This window comes from Mustela erminea, chromosome 15 (genome assembly GCF_009829155.1).
Source record: "Mustela erminea isolate mMusErm1 chromosome 15, mMusErm1.Pri, whole genome shotgun sequence".
In the NCBI taxonomy this organism is placed as follows: domain Eukaryota; kingdom Metazoa; phylum Chordata; class Mammalia; order Carnivora; family Mustelidae; genus Mustela; species Mustela erminea.
In genome coordinates, this window is record NC_045628.1 from 38117971 (window position 1) to 38139626 (window position 21656).

Sequence of the window (21656 nt, forward strand, 5' to 3'; positions counted from 1 at the left end):
CTGGGATCAAGCCCCGCATCGGGCTTTCTGCTAGGCAGGGAGCCTGCTTCCCTCTTTCTCTCTCTGCCAGCCTCTCTGGCTACTTGTGATCTCTGTCTGTCAAATACATAAATAAAATCTTAAAAAAAAAATCTGGGATATGAAGTCAATAAAAAGCATTCTAAAAATCCATCTATAAATATGTCAAGTATTGGACTTTTCACCAGACAGATAACAACATACATATTTAACTGCAAATGTTTTCTGGCAACTGATAGTCGACCAAACAAATTATGAGTTTTTATCTTTGCAATGTAGAATAACAAAATATTTCTCTAATGATGTTTACATGAGAATTTTATGTCATCCTTTTATTTAGTTTAGTTTAATTTTCATTACAATGTAAATATAAGAATCAAAATTGCTATTAAAAAAAGAAATATTTGTACCACTTCACAAACAACCCCAAACTGGCTAATTGTCCATTATATGCAACAAATTATAGTAGGCATAACATCCAAAAAACCCTTATAGTTTTAATTTTAATTATCTTAATTTTATTTTTAGTAAGAAAACAATTGCTATTCCTTTATAGAGTGGTGTGTCAATGTAAATACTGATATACCTATAAATGAAAATATGAGATTATGGAATATTCTAAATAAATATTATTAGATTTTTCCAGGTATAATAAAAGTTTTTATACCAGTTATGTCTTTAATGTTTGATTTCACACCATTCCTTGTCTGTTCCTAATCCATTTTTGTGGCAATTTCAACTTCAGTAGGGTTAGGATAATATTTTATAAAGATTTATATGCCTTAAATATTTTAACAATGTGTGAGTACTCATTTTTAGGATTTTTTAATTACTTTTTCATAGATATTCTATAAACATGGTGCTACAAAATATAATTTTCCCCCAATTTGTTAGCTTAATGTTAACTTCAGTTAATTTATTATTTTCCCAAATCCAAGAAGAATTTTAAGGAAACTAGAAAATATTAATACAAGAAAAACTAATATATAACCAACAAAATATTAGTTTATTAGTGTAGAGGAGGCAAAATTTTACCTTTACTCGCCTAGGGTTTTTCCAGCTGGGCTTGAGAATTAAATTTATGTAAGACAGGTTAACAGGAGGAAAAAAGCATACATATTTATATAACTTTCAAATGACAAAGAGTTCTCATAAGGGAATGAAGACCCAAAGAAATGGTGGAAACTATATGTTTTTATAGTAGGTTCAACAAAAAGAAATTATAGAAAAGTAACCATCTCTGTGGGGAGGCTAAAGGAAGATAATTATTTTAACAAGTTCTGTTTTTATAAAATTATTTATACATAATTCTCTCTGTTTCAATTTCTTGTACTAGATGTTAATAATGTCAGTTTCTTCTAGTACAAGGAGGGCATTTTTCATGTGGGCATTTCATCTCCTGCTTCTAAGAAAAAGAAAAAAGGTCAGAGTATTTTTCTCACATGCACTGTTTTTTGAGTGCCTTTAACGCAAAATAATCTTTATAGCAAAATGGCACATTTTGGGGTGGCATACCCTATCACTCTTTGTCTGCAAGTAGTGAAAGATTGCTATGTATATGTTCCCTGATTTATAGAAGAATGATAACTTCTTTTTTTTTGAGAAATATCATTGATGTGAGATATTAAAAAAAAGAGCTTTCTTCTTATCTCCTAAATATGTTATTCTAAAATCAATAACATTCATAATTATATATTTTGTTTTTTTCTGGCATTATTAGTACAAATTAATTTTAGAATATGTAACTTTATATTACTTAATTACTCTTGTTAGTGTATAAACTTTATTTTGAAATTATAATTAAAATATCTAATTTTCAACACTGAAAATGTAGTTTACATCTTACATTTACTAAAAAAGGATATAATGAGAAGAAATATTCAGTATAAGTGAAATCAAATGATATTATCATAGGGGAAAATGAACAGAAAAAAGCTTTGTTTTCTGAAAATGAGAAATGGGTCAAAGTCTACAATCATCTTTATAAATATTTGTTATAACTTCATAAGTTTAAAGTTTGTAAGATAACAGAAATATTATAAAATGCTCATCATAAGATTTAACACAATTATATATTAATTATGGATCTGTAATTTATTAAATCATTCTATACTATGAATTTTATATTTAAATCTCATCACGTCTATATATGTTGCTATTTTTTTGAATGGTAATGTCAGCATTGTCTGATTGTATAGCTATTATAGGTCTTTGGGGAATAAAAGGAAGAAATGAATTTAGCCATGTATGCTTTGTTAAAAAACATAAAAAGAAAAACAACTATGATAAACTTTTGCTTAGATGGAGGCAATATTTTTTTTTAAGATTTTATTTATTTGTCAGAGAGAGAGCACAAGCAGGGGGAACAGCAAACAGAGGGAGAAACAGGCTCTCCACTGAGCAAGGAACCCAATGGAGGACTTGATCCCAGGACCCTGGGATCATAACCTCAGCTGAGGGCAGATGCTTCACCGACTGAGCCACCGAAGCATCCCTACCTGGAGGCAATCTTGACATTATCTTGGGCATCTGACTAATATGACTTTCTTTCCTTTATACTTTTTTTAAAAAAGTTTTTATTTAAATTCTACTTAGTTAACATACAGTATAATATTAGTTTAAGGTGTACAATATAGTGACTCAGCACTTCAGTACAACATCAGGTGCTTCTCACAGCAACTGGTCACCTATTTCACCCATACCCCCATCCACCGCCCATCTAGTAACTCATCAGTTTTTTTTCTATAGTTAAGAATCTATTTCTTGGTTTGCCTCTTTCCTTTCCCCTTTACTCATCTATTTTGTTTCTTAAATTCCATATATGCATGAAATCACGATAATTGTCTTTCTCTGACTGATTTATTTCACTTAGCATAATATTCTCCAGCTCCATCCATGTCATTGCAAATGGCAAGATTCCGTTCTTTTTATGGCTGAGTAATATTCCATTGTACTTATATACCATATCTTCCTAAACCATTTATCAGTCAATAGACACTTGGTCTGTTTCCATATTTAGGCTATTGTAGGTAAGGCTGCTATAACCATAGGGGTGCATGTAGCCATTTAAATTAGTAATTTTGTATACTTTGGGTAAATACCTAGTAGTGCAATTGGTGGTAGTTCTATTTTTAACTTTTTTTTTTTTTAGCTAAAATGCAAAACATCTTTATTATTAAGAAGGGAAACAGTATGAGAAAAAAGTAAAAATATTTTTAACTTTTTAAGGAAACTTCAAACTGTTTTCCAGAGTGGCTGCACCAGTTTGCATCCCCACCAACAGTGCAAGAAGGTTCCCCTTTCTCCACTTTCTCGTCATCACTTGTTGTTTCTTGTGTTGTTGCTTTTACCCATTCTGACAGGTGTGGGGGTGATATCATTGTAGTTTTGATTTGTGTTTCCCTGATGACCAGTGATGTTGAGCATCTTTTCATCTTTTACACTATTCACTCTCTCTCGATATTCAAAGGTTCATTTAATATATAAAATGAACAATGTGAATTTATGAAAGTGATACCAACAGAGAATGAGCAAGAGGCAGAGAGGAACGTGAAAGGAGGAGAGAGAGAAACATAAGGAGAGAAAGAAATGGAGAGAAAAGAAGAAAACGCAACTTCTACAGTCAAATAACTGGAGAACCATCTATATTTCAGCAGACAGTCTTCACAGAGAACATTCTTTCATTGCGTATCTAACAACACAAGACTTTCAATAAAAATTCTGTCCTGCATTGTGGAATCTCCAGGGTGAAGACGTTACATAAAACTCTCACTTGGTAAAAGCCTTACAAGTATCCCCAGTTGCCAGTGTTCTTCAATGGACCTTCAGCTATTCCCACTGATTAGAATCACTCTCTTTCATAAATAACTATTCTTGCATGAAGTAAATAGAAAGAAAAGAGGCATTCCTAATAAGATAGTTGCACATAGATGGTTAATTGAAAATAATGCAACTTTTCTGGGGCACCTGGGTGGCTCAGTGGGTTAAAAGTCATGATCCCAGGGTCCTAGGATCGAGCCCTGCATCGGGCTCTCTGCTTGGCAGGGAGCCTGCTTCCCTTCCTCTCTCTCTCTGCCTGCCTCTCTGCCTACTTGTGATCTCTGTCTGTTAAATAAATAAAAATAAAGTCTTTAAAAAAAAAATAAAGAATGCAACTTTTCTATCTACTAAGCTATTGTTAGAAAAAAATATTCAGCTTATTCATTAGGGAACTCTAAGTCTATAGAGTCTATTACTATTTGCAATATTTTGCAATGATATGAATGGTATTTTTTTTGCATATAGCAAACCACAACAAAGTTAGCAATTATTATTTCTGAAATGCCAATGATTTTTGACTTTGTATTCTACTCCATGAAATTCATTTTCCTTATATTAACATATTTACAGTAGGAGACAAATTATCATATGCCTTTTATCCTGTTTTTAAACCAAGCTGTTATATAATATTTGAAAATAAAATGTAAACAATCTGATAATTTAATTTAAAAAGGCTTACTGAAGGGATTTGATATTTACATAACATTACCCCCTTTAAGAAAGTTATAGTTACATAGCTTCCAGCATTGCATTTGTGATTAAAAAGTGATGTGATATTTTATTGTAAAGACATCTATTAAAAACCCAATATTAATTAGAGCATTGTCTTTCTTAGAATTTCAACTTTCCAAATAAATGATTTTATACCTGTGTTCACAGATATTTAGAGTTCAGTCACTGTTAAATAACAATTGTTAAGAACATGAACTTCATGTTCAGTGAAGCTTGCTTCAAGTTTCAAATAAACCATTTCCTAACTGTGAGACTTCTGTTAAATTATTTAACTCTTCAACACTTCAGCTTCCTCACATGTATAGTTGGAGGATTAAATGACATAAGGCATACATGTGAAGTGTTTAGCCCACATTGCATAGCATATTACATATTCAATGATATTTGAAGGCGCCATTATTATTACCGTAAATGTAAATTGCTGGCACATGACGAATATCACTACAAATGCATTTTTTTTTCTACTAAAAGCAACAGAGGGTCCTTGGACAACTGAGTCCCAAGAGTTTTAAAGAAACTGAATACAGAACCAATGTCAGTAATATTTTCCAGATACATATAGATATAGCCTGAAATACAGTAATATTTTCCAGATGTACATATATATGTGTGCATGTACATATACGTGTGTGTGTGTGTGTGTGTGTGTGTGTGTGTGTAGCCTGAAACTTTATTTCATGTTGTTGAACTATGATATGAAATCCCTTTCAGTATATGAAACTAGTTTCACATTTCCTCTCTCTACCGAGTCAGTTTGAAATGATTCTTTGGTGAATAAACACAAACTCTGAAGAAATATGTGGAGAATACATATATTCTATAAATACATCTTATATTGTTTTCCTTTCTCTTTTTAAAAATTGATGCATATTTGGAGATCCTGGAAAAGTAGCATTTGAAGAAAATTAAATCCAGAGGATGTTGAAAGTATGAAAGCCTAAACTCTTTACCCTAGTGTGAAAACCTTAAAGACTTTCTCTATCACCAACTTTTTTCTTCAGAATGTTTTCTGTAGCTAAGTAGTTAGTTTAAGCATTTTTCTTCATTTGCTATGTCCTACAGTGAGTTACTGGGAAAACTGTTGTGTTTGACCAGGTTAGCTGACATTTTCAATTCAAAAAATTGAATTCTATCATTTTTTTCTAAGGTATGAAAAGGTATCCCTTATCATTTATTGCTCTTAGAACACTAATAATATACCACATCAGTGATTTATGAGTTATAACTTCAAATATATAGTCTAATTTCTACCAGGCGCCATAACAGTATGAATAAAGCAGTCAAACTAGGAAAGTGTTATGACACTTTTCAAGCAAGCACTCACCAAAAAATCATTTAAATCTCACTTGAAAGTCAAATTCTTTCTTTTTCCCCACAAAGTTTCTCTCTTGCTCCCTCTCTCCAGCTATCTCTATTTCTGTTTCTCTCTCATTCTCTCTCTCTCTCTCTCACACACACACACACGCAAATAGTATAATAGTGTGTAATGTAAAAAGTAAAAAGCAGGACTGTCTCAAATATGTTGACTCAAATGATCAATTCTATAAAGTATTCAAAGCCTTCAGTTTTGTCCATTGTGGTTCTAATTATGTCCCTCAGACTCATAATAAAGTACCAGTATGACACTAAATTTTTAGTATACAAGTGTCAAGAAAATTTTCAAAGTCAAATGAACTATAAAGCAAATTCATGTTTAGATAAATAAAGGGAATGTAACAGTCCATCATGCAGAAATGCAATTAATTGTGTTGCATGAGTAAAGAAGGTCAAAGACAAGCTGTTTGCTTTTGTCAGCATTTTGAAGACACTAAAAATTCTGCACAACCTAAATTAACCCAATCCTATTTCCTTATGGTATTACTAAATTCACACTACTTATTGTACCATAATTTTTATAATACACCTGCCAATATTGATAACACTTTATCTGTTTATAAGGAAAATATATTTTCTAAAATCACTGGAATTACATAAGCTAGAAAATATGTAGAGCATTCTTAAAAATGTAGAATTATTATTTTATCATTTTTAAAAATTTTGATTTCTTTCCCTTAAATATTATTTTAAATCTGATCACTTTGCCCTTAAATTCATTTATGTGTATCATTTTGAAACTAATATATGTAGTATTCAATAAATAAGTGATATACATCGTTTATCGGATTTTCCAGAAGTGATTATCTGTTGTTAAACAACTCTACTTAATGTGTGAATAAATCTATTTATGTTCACATCTCAAACAGAAAATTAGAAAATCAATCCCTAAAAAAAACATAGATACATGTTTGACTTGGAACTGTACACATTTGACATAGCTATATATTTGTTGATGATATATATTTCATATAGGTAATACTTATGTAATGTAATATTAATGTTTATTACTATGTTATACATGCTGTACTTATTTACCTCCTTCAAGAAACTGAGATCTCCTTTGTATCACTTGCTAACCTAACTGGTTAGCAATAAGTTGAAGATAAGGGCTAAAACAGAAGGGATTAATGTGACATCCCAAGTTCATTTAAAGATATACACTATAATCTAGGCTAAAATTCTCACTGACCCTCATCTTCTCATATACATCAAGGAGCAAGCAAGAATATTTGGTATTTGAAAGCTTATTTTTTTTTGTATGCCCTCATCTTTATGATCAACAAACTTTAATATTTCTTGGAGACATGACTAAAACTTTACTTTTGGATATCCCAAATTGCCTAATTTATACATGGCAAGTAGTTTAGCTCCTATTAGAGATGTAAAGGAGATTAGCAAATGAGAAAGTGAAGAACAAAGATTACTTTAGAAAAGATAAGCTATATAATGTCAAGATATATAAATAAAATCTGCATACAGACCACAGAATATTGAATACTTACAGGTCAATGTTAAGACTATGAATTCATTTTAAGTGCAATGTCTTTAGCTGAATGTCATATTTCTAACAATAGATGGGGATCAGATGAGACTTCTACAATGCTTCTGTGTTCTTGTATTATTTATTTATTCTTTTTCTTTTTAAATATTTAATGCTGTGAAATATATCACTTAGAAGAATGCTTAAATCAGATATTGAAATCAATAATTTTAAGCATATTTTTCTATACCAAACCTCTATCTTTTCTTAAGAAATAGAGATTATCATAAATAAAATTTTGCATAATTTATCATTATATAAGCCTATTAATCAATAGACTGATGTATACTCATGTAAGCAGTGTGACTTTCTTATTTTATTATGTGAATACCCTTTTAAATAAAAAAGAATTTTTACAACCTAAAAAAAACTCAAACAACATATATCATTTTAACTTCCATGAATTTTAAAAAGAAAGAGATGTATAAATTGTTATTGAGTAAGAACATATAATTTGAGAGCTTTTAATCAAGGACTTTTATAAATCTTATAGAATAATACAGTATTTATAAATTTTAAAGGACAAAGTTTATGTGACTAAATCTTACAAGAATATTTTTCAGTCACTTTAAAGATCATTTTAATCCATTACATAATTATGTAGAATTGTTTTCTTTTCCCTTTTTTATTAATAGTAATGTCTAAATCTAATCTTTTGTCTGAAAGGGTAAATCTCTGAGGCTTCTTGCAATGTTTATTCAATTTTTCATAGCCTTGATAGCATATCATACATTCAAGCTTGCATATTCTATAGATTGCAAACTAAACCAAAATTACAGCCTTAAAGTAGCTGAAACCTTAATAATGGCTGTGAGTTAAACTGAATTAAATTAATGTGAATTAAATTAAATTAAATTATATTTACAAGATACATGCCATGAGTATGCATGCTTTAGAAAAACGTTGAACAGTAATAAAGGGGAATTGTATCAAAATATATTTGAGTATCACTATAATATGTTTGCCATTTTGAATACTGAAAAATCCACATTTTTGCACATAAACTGTAAATGTATGTTCAAAACTTGTTTGTTTGGGAAATACCATGTTTTTAAAACATTGTATACAAAACATTGTTTCATTTCAAGATGTTCTTTCTACCCAAAATCTCACTGAAATAGCCTAAGGAATATAACTACGGGGGGGAAAAAAAACCACCAGAAGTTGGATATATTGGTTTTCATTGTGCAATTCATAGTTTAATCCAAAAATATGGACATTCAGCCTTAAAGCAAGTTCCCTTGCTATCCTGAATTGAGTCATGTAAATTTTGGATGCTCACGGCAGCAGGAGCAATAAGTGACTTCGTGAAGGGCATCATACACTTAGAACTATGTTTTCCCATAAATGATCACGAATCCTTGTAATTATAGAAGGGACACATAACATATGTATGTTCTCAAACCAATGGAAAACATACTTTTCACGTTAGATTGTAAAAGGGTGGCTCAGTGGGTTAAAGCCTCTGCCTTTGGCTCAGGTCTTGATCTCAGGGTACTAGAATCGAGCCCCACATCAGGTTCTCTGCTCAGTGGGGAGCCTGCTTCCCCCTCTCTCTGCCTGCCTCTCTGCCTACTTGTGATGTCTGTCAAATAAAAAATTTAAAAATCTTTAAAAAAAAAGGGGGAGTATGGAATGAATTGTCAAATATTTCCTTTTCCCATTTGCCATCAACAATTCAAGATATGATTTAAAAGAGATAAAGTTGGCAAGAAAGTAATATGAAGGACACAGGGGAATTTGTAGAGGGGCAAATTGAAACCTAGAAAGAGATTTAAGAAATTTAATAACCAGAATTGACAGGTAGAGCTTCTAAATAAAATTGTCTAAAATCATTGAACTTCCTTACAAGTCGCTAGAATTGCCTTAAAATACGCCTTACTTCAATCACCTACTTGGAACCATGACTTAACAAAATGAAGTTAATATCATGGGGACCTGGGTAGGTGTCTCTGCCCAGTGGGTTAAGCCTCTGCCTTTGTCTCAGGTCATGATCCCAGGGTCTTGGGATTGAGCCCCGCATCAGGCTCTCTGCTCAGCAGGGAGCCTGCTTCCCTTTCTCTCTCTCGCTGCCTGCCTCTCTACCTACCTGTGATCTCTGTCAAATAAATAAATAAAGTCTTTTTAAAAAAATGAAGTTAATATCATTATTTTACTAAGAAATACATAAAATGCTGCTATATATATATATACATGCACATTCACAACATGAATAATTGATTAGGAAAAGAGTGGAATAAAAGCCTACAGAATCTCTGACAAAACCTACAAATCTACCCACAATTCTAATTCAGGGAAGAGACCAACCACACTAAAGAAGAAAACAAGATTTAGTTGATATTCTGGTGTGCCACCAAGATAGATCACCTTAATGACCAAAGAATTTATTTAACAAATATCTAGGAAGTTTGGTAACTTATGGTTTGCAACTACATGCTTTTTCTGGGATTTTACTGTCTACCACAGGAGCTACTTCCCCTAAGACCATGGCCAATATCCAGGGCCACACTTTTCCAGTGACTTCTTGATGGGCAGATATAATAGTAGCCCTATCTAGTTTTTCCAATTCGGGATATTTTTTAAACAGTATTTTAGCTTAAAAGCACCATTTAGGGAAGTGACTACCTAAATTATTGGGAAGGTGACTGCTGGATCCTATGATGTTTCTATGTTTAACTTGATAAGAAATTACCGAACTGTCTCCCAAAGTGGCTGTCCAATATGCATGCTTACATATGATGAATGAGAGTTCCTGCTGTTACACACCCTTGCCAACATTTGATATTTTCAGTGTTTAGGGCTTTAGCCATTCTAGTAGGTAACTAGTGGGAATTTCTTAATTTGTTTTAACATTTCCTTAAGGAAAATCATGTTGACCAATGTTTGTGTCCCTTTTCTATACTGATTCTTAAGATTTTTTTTTTTTTTTTTTAATAAAAGGTCTGTTCAGACTTTCTGTTTTTCTCTTTGGGCTGATTTTTTAAAAGACCCTTTTCTATACTTTGGTACTATTTATTTTTATTTCCTTGTGTTTTAGAGGAAAAAAAGGGAGAAGGGATTAGAGAGCAAAGAGAGAACAAAAGATAAATAGTATATTCTACTTTTAAAAATATGTGTCTTAAATTCCTCAAATAAATGAACACTTCCAAAATTCCCTAATATCTTATAGTAGTATTTCTTAAAATGCATATATAAAAAGAAATACTTATTATTTGCCAAATGTTACCTATCTTTAAAGTGCCAAATAATATGACTGTCAAATTGCAGTAAGCAATAGATGGCAAAAGCAGGCAAAATACTTCATTTTTTCTCTCATATTTTCATATTTACCTAATTCCTCCTTTATTCTGAAAACATTATTAGTATTCTAATTTTATTTTTTTCTGCATCTATCATGCATTTAAGGTAGAACAGCAATTGTTCTTTCAGTACTAAGAAAAATAAATTTCTAAAAAACTTTGTTAGCATCCTAAATTAAGCTTTCTTCCATTTCCTACTATCATCCTAAGTACCCCATGTTAGTATGTCCTACTATCCCAACTCCCTTCTTCAATCTGCTACCACTACATTTCAAACTATTGTAATAAGCAGCACATAACATGAAACCTACCTTTTTAATAAAAATTTAAGTGTACAGTATTGCTAAAGATAAGCACAATATTATACAGTAAATTCTGGAACTTTTATTCTTTCATGACTGAAATTTTATACTCACTGAACAGCAACTCTCATTTATCCTTCCCCCCAGTTACTGGCAACCAACATTCTATTTTCTGCTTCCATGATTTTGACCATCTTAGATAATTCCTATGAGAGGAATTATGCATATTTACCCTTCTGTGACTGGCTTATTCACTTAGCAGAATGCCCTCAAAATTTATCCATGTTGTAGCATATAACAGGATTTTATAATGGCTAAATCATATCCTATTATAAGTATATTCCACAGTTTTCTTTTTCTAATCATCTGTCAATAGAAATCTGAGTAGTGTCTACTTGTGGGATACTGTGAATAATGGTGCAATGAAAATGGGAAAGCAAACATCTCCTCAAGATCATGACTTCAGTTCTTTTGGTTAAATACCCAGAAGTAGGGTTGCTAGATAAAATGGTAGATCTATTTCTAATTTTTTGAGGATCCTTCAGACTATTTACCGCAGTGGCTATATCAGTTTGCATTTCCACCAACAATGTACAGAGTTCTAATTTTTCCACATTTGCCAACACTTGTTTTTTTTATTTTTATGTTTGTTTTGTTTAGTAATCGCAAACTCAACCGATAAAGGTGTAATCTAGTTGTGTTTCTGATTTGCATTTGTCTGATGACTAGTGAAGCCAATTGTATGTATTCTTTGGAGAAATGTCTTTATTCAAGTCATTTGACCATTTTTTTAAAGATTTTATTTATTGATTTGACACAGAGAGAGAGAGATCATAAGTAGGCAGAGGCAGACAGAGAGAGGGGAGATGCAGCCTCCCAGCTGAGCAGAGAGCCCCATGCAGGATTTGATCCCAGGACCCTGAGATCATGACCTGCGCTGAAGGCAGAAGCTTAACCCACTGAGCCACCCAGGCACCCACATTTGGCCATTTTTAATGGTGTCATTTGTTTACTTTGCTATTGAGTTATATGAATTCTATATATAAGCTGAGTATTAACCTCTTATCATAGGTATGGTTTGAAAATATTTTCTCCCATTTAATTTTATTGATTTTTTCCAATCTGTTTTTTTTATTCTGTTGATTTCTCCTTTGCCACACAGAAGCTTTCTGTTTGATATAGTCTGACTTATCTATTTATACTTTTGCTGCCTGTGCTTCTGATGTCCCACCCAAGAAATCAGTGCCAAGACAAATGCCATGAAGCTTTTCTTCTTGAAGTCTTTAATTTGACTTGATAACTATGTATGAGGTAAAATGAAGATCCAATTTCATTCTATTGCATGTATATATCCAGTTTTCCCAGAATCATTGCTGAAGAGACAATTTTTTCCCCACTGTGTGCTCCCTGTTGTGGCAATCTTGTCAAAAATGTGTAGAAGACCACGTTTGTGTGGATTTATTTCTGAGTGCTCTATTTTGTTCCACTGGTCTACACATCTGTTTTTGTCCAGTATCATATTGTTTTAATTACTGTAGCTCTTTTGTACATTTTTAAAACGGGAAGTGTGTGTCCTCTAACTTTGTTGTTCTTTGTCAAGATCATTTTGGCTATTCAGAGTCCTTTTTAGTTCCATATGAATTTTAGGATTTTTTTTCTTTTTTGTGAAAAATGCCATTGAAATCATGATAAAGATTGCATTGAATCTGTATATTGTTTTGGGTAGTGTAGACATTTTAATAATAGTAAATCTTCCAATTCATGAATACAAGATACCTTTCCATTTATCTGTGTCTTTTAAAAATTATTTTCAGCGTGTTTTGTAGTTTTCAGTTTGTATGCCTTTTGGCTCCTTGGTTGTTTATCCCTAAGTATTTTATTCTTTTTTGATGTTATCATAAATGGGATTTCTTTTTTCCTTCCTCCCTTCCTTCTTTCCCTCCATACTTCCTTCCTTCCTTCCTTCTTTTGAAACTTCTTCAACAGTATGAGCTGGTCCCTTGGTTTTTAAACTCAAGTGTTTCACTGTCAAATGACAGCAGCAGTTGCAGGAATTGTCATAATCTCAGAATTGTCAGTTACTAAAAGCTTGCAAAACACTTCCAAAAAGGTAAAAGTTCTTCCAATATTTTTTTGTCATTATTCTTAAAAAGGAGTCTTTCATCTCCCTCACACAGTCCATTTTGGCTTATCCTTTGTCCTGGCTACATCATGGTAGGGTCTCTGATGATACTATGTCCAGGAGTTGCCAGTGACAACCATCAGTGCATCCTACAGGTCTTTCCTCCATGAACTCCTTGTTGGCCTCAATCACATCCAGATGTAGCATGGGGTCTTCCAATGTGTCATCCCTAACTTCTTGATATCCTTACACAGTGCTCTGGGTATAACCATACTAGGTATAGCCATAGCTGTAGCTGCTTGTATTCTGGTAACTATAACAGTTCTTACATTATTGGTAATAGTGATTGCAGCTGTAACTGTAAATCTGACTATACTCCATTGACATCATTTGGCTTGCTTTGAGGATTGCCATGCTCAGCTGCACTGGTTTAGGCTCCAGGAAGACTGTTCCTTGGCAGTCAGTCAAGGCTCATTTCTGTTCCAGTTCATCTGTGGTTTTCACAAATCCATAGTCTTTAGACACAGCTGTTTGGAGGCAAAATCACCTTGCCTCCCTAATAGGAGAGGTAAACTTTGATGAAGAATTCATATAGCACGTCACCATCCACATCTGGGGTCAGGTCCCCCGCAAAGAAGGAATACTCAAGGCTGTTATCTGGTTGTTTCCTATAAGTGGCATAGCTCAGTTTAAAATGTTTTGCCTTGGCCAAAGCATCTTCTTTTCTCCAAGCCACCTTTTTCTCATGTATAAAATGAGAGGTTGCACAGATGACCATTAAGGGCTTGCCAGCTCTATGGTTCTACGAGCCCAGGTGTGCCAGCTTAGTGCAGCTATAAGCTAAGTAAAAGTGTGGGTACTAGAAGGGGTTTCCCATTAACTTTGTGAAAACACTACTTGGTTACACCCAACTCTCTGAATTCTACAGAGCAGTAGCCAGCTGAGATTTCAGTGAAATGGTTTTGGATAATTCTGATGCTCATCACAGTGTCCTCCATGGTGGCAGAGGTTCTGGAGACGAAATTCTCATTTATGCAGGGCTCCACTCATTCATGCACAGGCTGGCCATGCCTGGAGCCTGTGTGGGATTTTATAGGCTGAGAAGGCTGGCCTAGGCTCCAGACTGCAGGGTAAGAAATGAAATTGTTTTCTTAGTTCATTTTGTTAGATAATTCATTATTAATGTAGAAGTATGCAAATTATTTCTGTATCATTATTTTGTATCCTTTGACTTTACTGAATAGGTTTATTAGTTCAAACTGTTCCTTTTGTGGACTCTTCGTGGTTTTCTATGTATTAGTTCATGTCATCTGTGAACAGAGATCATTTTAGTCTTCCTTTCTGATTTGGATGTCTTTTGTTTCCCTAGACTAATTAATTGCTCTGGATAGGATTTCCAGTGCTATGTGTTTTGCTTTATTTTAGTTTAGTTTAGTTTTTAAATTTTTCATTTTATTTTTCATCATGACAAGTATATTCTTTAAGCCCTATGCCTCAGACACCTGGGCGGCTCAGTTGGTTAAGCAACTGCCTTCAGCCCAGGTCATGATCCTGGAGTCCTGGGATTGAGTCCCACTTTGGGTTCCCTACTCTGTGAGGAGTCTGCTTCTCCCTCTGACCTAACCCCCATGCCCTATCTACTCCATCCTCCCACCCACCTCCCCTCTGGTAACCATCAGTTTGTTCTCTATAGTTGAGAGTCTATTTCTTGGTTTGTCTTTCTTTTCTTGTCCTTTACTCCTTTGTTTTGTTACTTAAATTCTACATATGAATGAGAGAACATGGTGTTTGTCTTTCTCTGACGGACCTTATTTACCTAAACATTATACTTTCTATTTCTATCCATGATGTTGTAAATGGCAAGATTTCATTCTTTTTTTTTTTATGGCTGAATTATATTTTTATGTGTAAATACAGGAATATATATTTATACATATTATGTGGTATATACATATGAATACATATTCACAAATATATATGAAATATATATATTATATATGTGATGCATATATAACCTCTTCTTTAGCCATTCGTCAACAGATGGACACTTGAGCTGTTCTCAGAGTTTGGCTACTGTAAATAATGATGCAATAAACATAGGTGTACCTGTATCCCTTTGAATTAGTATTTCTATATTTTGGGGATAAATGCCCAGTAGTGCCATTTCTGGTCCAAAGGGTAGTTTTATTTTTAATTTTTTGAGGAAGATCCATACTCTTTTCCACAATGGTTGTACCAATTTACATTCCCACCAACAGTGTATGAGGGTTCCTTTTGTCTACATTGTTGCCAACATTGATTGTTTCTTGTGCTTTTAATTTTAGTCATTCTGATAGGTGTGAGGTGACATCTCATTGTGGGTTTGATTTGCATTTCCCTGGCGATGAATGATGTTGATCATCTTTTCGTGTATCTCTTGGCCCCTTGGATGTCTTCTTTGGAGAAATGTCTGTGTCTTCTGCCTGTCTTTTAATTGGATTATTGGTTTTTTTGGATATTGAGTTCTATCGGTTCTTTGTATACTATGGATACTAACCCTTTATTGGATTTGTCATTTGCAAATAACTTTTCCCATTCCAGAGGTCTCCTTTTAGTTTTGTTGATTGTTTCCTTCTCTATGCAAAAACTTTTTGTTTTTGTGTAGTCCTAATAGCTTATTTTTGCTTTTGTTTCCCTTGCTTTGGGAGACATATCTAGAAAAATATTCCTATGGCCAGTGTCAGAGAGCCTACTGCATGTGCTCTCTTCTAGGACTTTTATAGTTTTAGGTCTCACATTTAAGTCTTTCATCCATGTTGAGTTTATTTTATGTCTGATAAAAAAAAGGGGCCCAGTTTCATTCTTTTGTATACAGGTGTCCATTTTTCCCAGCACCATTTGTTGAAGAGATTTCCCCACTGCATATTAATTCTTCTTTTGTCAAAGATTAATTGACTATATAATTGTCAGTTTATTTCCAGAATGTCTTTTCTATTCCACTAATGTGTATGCCTATTTTTATGCCAGTACCATATTGTTTTAATCAATACCTCTTTAAAATATAACTTGAAATCTGGAATTACGATACCTTCAGTTTTGTTTTTCTTTTTCAACGTAAGTTTGACTACGCAAGGTCTATTGTGGTTCCCTACAAATTTTAGGATTATTTGTTCTGGTTCTGTGATAAGTGTTGTTGGTATTTTGATAGGAATTGCACTAAATCTGTAGATTTCTTTGGGTAGTATAGATATTGTAATGATATCTGTTCTTCCAACCTATAAGAATGAAATGTCTTTCTATTTTTTTGTGTTGTCTTGAATTTCTGTCATCGGTGCTTTATGGTTTTCAGAGTATAGGTCTTTTACCTTTTCGTTAAGTTTACTCCTAGATATTTTATTGTTTTGGTGCAACTGTGAATGGGATTGTTTTCTTAATTTCATTTTCTACTGCTTTATTAATAGCATATAGAAATGGGACAGATCCTGTATATTGATTTTGTATCCTTTGACTTTGCTGAATCCATTTATTAGTTTAGTACTTTATTGGTGGAGTCTTCAGTGTTTTCTATAAATAGTATCATGTCATTTGTAAATAGTGATAGCGTTATTTCTTCCTTACCAATTTGGATGCCTTTTATTTCTTTGGGTTGTCTGATTGCTGTGGCTAGGACTGCCAGTACTATTTTGAATAAAAATGGTGAAAGTGGACATCCTTATCTTGTTCCTGACCTTAGGGGAAAAGTTCTCCATTTTTTGACCATTGAGTATGATGTTGGCTGTGGCTTTTTGATATTTGGCCTTTATTATATTGAGATATGTTCCCTTTAAACCTACTTTGCAGAGGATTTTTCATGAATGGATGTTGTATTTAGTCAAATGCTTCTCTGCACCTGTTGATATGATCTTCTGGTTTTTATCTTTTCTCTTCTTGAAGTGATGAATCACATTGATTGTTGTGTGAATATTAAACTACCCTTGCATCCTGGGAATAAATCCCATGTGTTGTGGTGTATGATTTTTTTTTTTTAATATACTGTTGCATTCAGTTTGCTAATATTTTCTTGAGGACTTTTGAATTTATATTCATGAGACATTGGCCTGTAGTTTTTTGTTTGTTTGTTTTTTGTAGTATCTCTACCTGGTATTGGTAGCAGGGCAATACCAGACCCATAAAATGAATTTGCAAGCCTTTCCTTCCTCTTGTATGTTTTGGGATCATTTAAGAAGAATTAATTCTTTAATTGCTTGTTAGAATTTGCCTGTGAAGCCATCTGATACTGGACTTCTGTTCATTGGGAGTTTTTTGATTACCTATTCAATTTCATTGCTGATGATTGGTCTGTTCAAATTTTTTATTTTTTCCTGCTTTAGTTTAGGTAGATTAGATTTTTAAGGGAATATATCCATTTCTTCTAAACTGTCCAATTTATTGACATATAGGTTTTCATAATATTCTGTTAAAATTGTTTGTATTTTTATGTGGTGTTGGTTGTCATTTCTTCTCTTTCATTAGTAATTTTGTTTGAGTTCTCTCTCTCTCTCCCTTTTAATGAGTCTTGCTAGAGGTTTATCAATTTTGTTGAATTTTTCAAAGAGCCAGATCCTGATTGATTTATTGTTTTTATTTTGCTTTGTTTTTTGTTTGTTTGTTTTACTTTCTGTATCATTTATTTCTGCATTAGATTTTATTGGTTCCTTCCTTTTTCTGGGTTTGATTTTTGTTTGTTGTTCTTTTCACAGCTCCTTTAGGTGCACGGATAAGTTATTTATTTGAGTTTTTTTGTTTGTTTATTTGTTTTTTTGTTTTGTTTTGTTTTGCCTCTTGAGATAGGCCTGTGTTGCTATAAATAAAACAAAACAAAAACAAAACAAACAAACAAAAAAACTTTGCTGCATCTCAAAGATTTTGGACCACCATGTTTTCATTTTCGTTGTTTCCATGTAATTTTTTATTTCTTTGATTTCTTGGCTGACCCATTCAAATAACATCCAAGTGTCTGTGCTCTTTCCAGATGTTTTCTTATGGTTGATTCATAATTTCATAGCATTATAGTCAGAAAAGATGCATGCTATGATATCAGTTTTTTTTAATTTGTTGAGCCATGTTTTGTGGCCTAATATGTGATTTGTTCTGGAAACTGTTCTATGTGCACTTGAAAAGAATGTGTATTCTGTGGTCTTAGGATGAAATGTTCTGAATACATCTGTTAAATCCATGTAGTCCAGTGTGTTCAAAACCACTATTTCCTTGTTTTTCTGTTTGGAGTATCTGTTCATTGATGTAAGTGAGGTATTAAAAGTCACCTACTATTATCATATTACTGTCAATAATTTCTTTTGTTTGTTATTAACTTTTTATATATTTGGGTATTCCCATTTTGGGAGCATACATAACTCCTGATTGATTTATTTGTTTTTTTTGTTTTGTTTTGTTTTGCCTCTTGAGATAGGCCTGTGTTGCTATAAACAAAACAAAACAAACAAACAAAAAAACTTTGCTGCATCTCAAAGATTTTGGACCACCATGTTTTCATTTTCATTGTTTCATTGTAATTTTTTATTTCTTTGATTTCTTGGCTGACCCATTCAAATAACATCCAAGTGTCTGTGCTCTTTCCAGATGTTTTCTTGTGGCTGATTCATAATTTCATAGCATTGTAGTCAGAAAAGATGCATGCTATGATATCAGTTTTTAATTTGTTGAGCCATGTTTTGTGGCCTAATATGTGATTTGTTATAACTTCTTATTGTATTGTTCCCTTTATTATTATGTAGTGTCCTTCTTTGTCTCTTATTACAGTCTTTTTTTACAGTCTGTTTTGTCCAATATAACTACTGCTACCCCAACTTTCTTTTGGCATCCATTTGCATGATACATGTTTCCCCACCCTCTCACTTTCAATCTGCATGAATCTGTTGGTCTGAAATGAGTCTCTTGCAGCATGTAAATGGGTCTTGTTTTTGTTTTTTATACACTCTGTCACCCTATGTCTTTTGATTGGAGAATGTAGTTCATTTACATTCAAAGTAATTATGATAGATATGTATTTATTCCCATCTTGCTAATTGTTTTGTGTTTCTTCTATAGATTTTCTCTGATCCTCTCTTCATTTGCTCTCTTTAATGGTTTGTTGGCTTTCTTCAGTGATGTACTTTGATTCCTTTGTATATATATTGTTAGTTTTTGACTTGTGGTTACCATTAGGTTTGTACATAATGTCTTTTGCACATAGCAGTCTACATTAAGTTGATGGTCACTTAGGTTTAGACCCATTCTTTACTCCTCTCCCTTCCACATTTTAGATATATGGTGTCACATTTTACATCCTTTTATTACATGAATCCCTTGATTAATATTTTTACCAAAATATTTATTTTACTTTTTTTAAAATTTTTTTATTTTCATACTCTCACTTATGGTCTTTCTTTCCACTTAAAGTCCCCTTTAATATTTCTTGTAGGACTGGTTTGGTGATCATGAACTCCTTTAGTTATTGTTTGTCTGATAAACTCTTTATCTCTCCTTCTATTCTGAAGATAGCCTTTCTGGGTGGAGTATTATTGCCTGCAGATTTTTCCCTTTCAGCACTTTGACTATATGTTGCCACTTTCTTTCTTTTTTTTTTTTTTAAAGATTTTATTCATTTATTTGACAGAGAGAGAGGGAGAGATCACAAGTAGGCAGAGAGGCAGGCAGAGAGAGAAGGGAGAAAGCGACGTGGGGCTCGATCCCAGGATCCTGAGATCATGACCCAAGCCAAAGGCAGAGGCCTCACTGAGCCACCCAGGTGCCCCATGATGCCACATTCTTATGGCCTACAAAGTTTCTGCTGAAAAATCTGCTGATAGCCATATGGGGTTTTCCTTGTATGTAACTGTCTTCTTTTGCTGCTTTATTTTAATCACTATGTGTCTCAGTGTGGATTTCATTGGGCTGAATTTTGGCAGGGGGGATCTGTCTGTATCCTGGATCTGGATCTCTGTTTCTTTTCTCAAATTAAGGAAGTTTTCAGATATAATTTCTTCAAATAAATTTTCTGGCCCTTTTCCCTTCTTCTGAGATCCCTATAATGTAAATATTATTACCCATGACAGAGTCATTTGGTTCCCTAAGGCTATTACCAATTTCCTTAATCTTATTTCCTCCCCTTTGGTCATTACTCTTTCAGTCTGTTAATTTGTCCTTCTGAGCTTGCTATTTATTCTGTCAAGTGGATTTTTTATTTCATTTATTGTGTTATTGATCTCTGATTGATTCTTTTCATCTCTGTTAAGGGTCTCACTGATGTCTTCCACTCTTTTCTCTAGTCCAGTATCTTTTTTTTTTTTTTTAAGATTTTATGTATTTATTTGACAGAGATAGAGATCACAACTAGGCAAAGAGTGAGGTAGAGAGAGAGGAAGTAGGATCTCTGCTGAGTAGAGGTCCCAATGTGGGGCTTGATCCCAGGACACTGAGACCATGACCTGAGCTGAAGGCAGAGACTTAACCCTCTGAGCCACTTGGGCACCCCATCTAGTCCAGTGTCTTTTTGATCATTACTTAAAGTTCTCTATCAGGCATACTACCTGTATCCATTTTACTTTCTTCTCTTACTGTGGTTTGGGCCTGCTCTTTCACTTGGGAGATGTTTCTGTCTCCTCATTTTGTCTGACTTCCTCTGTTTCTCTGTGTTATGAAATTCAGCTACTTTTTTTGCTCTTAACAATAATGATCTTATGAAGAAGAGGTCCTGTAGTGCCTTTCAGTGCAGTGTCCCCTGTTCCCCAAGACTTGGCACTTCTGGGAGTGTCTCCCATGTGTGGTGTGGTATGTGCTCTTCTCTTGAGTCTTGGCCTTCTTTTCCTTTGGTCCAGCTATCTGCTGAGTTTCTTTGCCTATTGTGGATAGCAATGTGTGCATTGGTCTGCTTACAAAGGGAGACCTACACCTACCACTTTCAGAACTGAGGTCCTGCAAAATACATGAGTCAGGTGATGAGTTGTTGGCAGGATTTGTGCTTGTCTTTGGGGCCTGCAGTGCTGGGTCTCAGATACCCGTGACTGGGAAGGGTGGTTCCAGCTTGGTGCAAGCAAGTTAGGTGAGGAGTATGGGTCCCATTTTAGTTCCAAGTTGCTGGAGGGTGGAGGGAGAATGGCACCTGCTAGCTCCTTTGTTCCTGGAGGGGTATCCCCATGACCCCTGTCTCTCCAGGCTATGCTCTGAGGTGAGCACGTCATTCTTCCTCCTATCTGCTGCCAGTGTTTTTCAAATTGCTGTTTCTATGTTGTATATGCAGAAGCTGTTTGTTGTTTGTCTCTCTAAGTGCAGGAACTCCACTTCTTAATGCCCTCTGGGCTCTCCCAGAGACCAACTCACTGATTTCTAAAATTCCAAGCTTTAAATCCTGCTGGTTTTAAGAACTCATGAAATCCAGACCCTCACGTTCCAAGGCAAACATTACAGAGATTTGTCTTTCCCAAGGACTC

The 21656-nt window shown here is 33.7% G+C and overlaps 1 pseudogene; it reads right to left on the minus strand.

Moving 5' to 3' along the window:
* Positions 1-13296: 13296 nt before the first annotated feature.
* On the minus strand, positions 13297-21407 carry LOC116574066 (annotated as a pseudogene).
* Between the last annotated feature and the right edge of the window lie 249 nt (positions 21408-21656).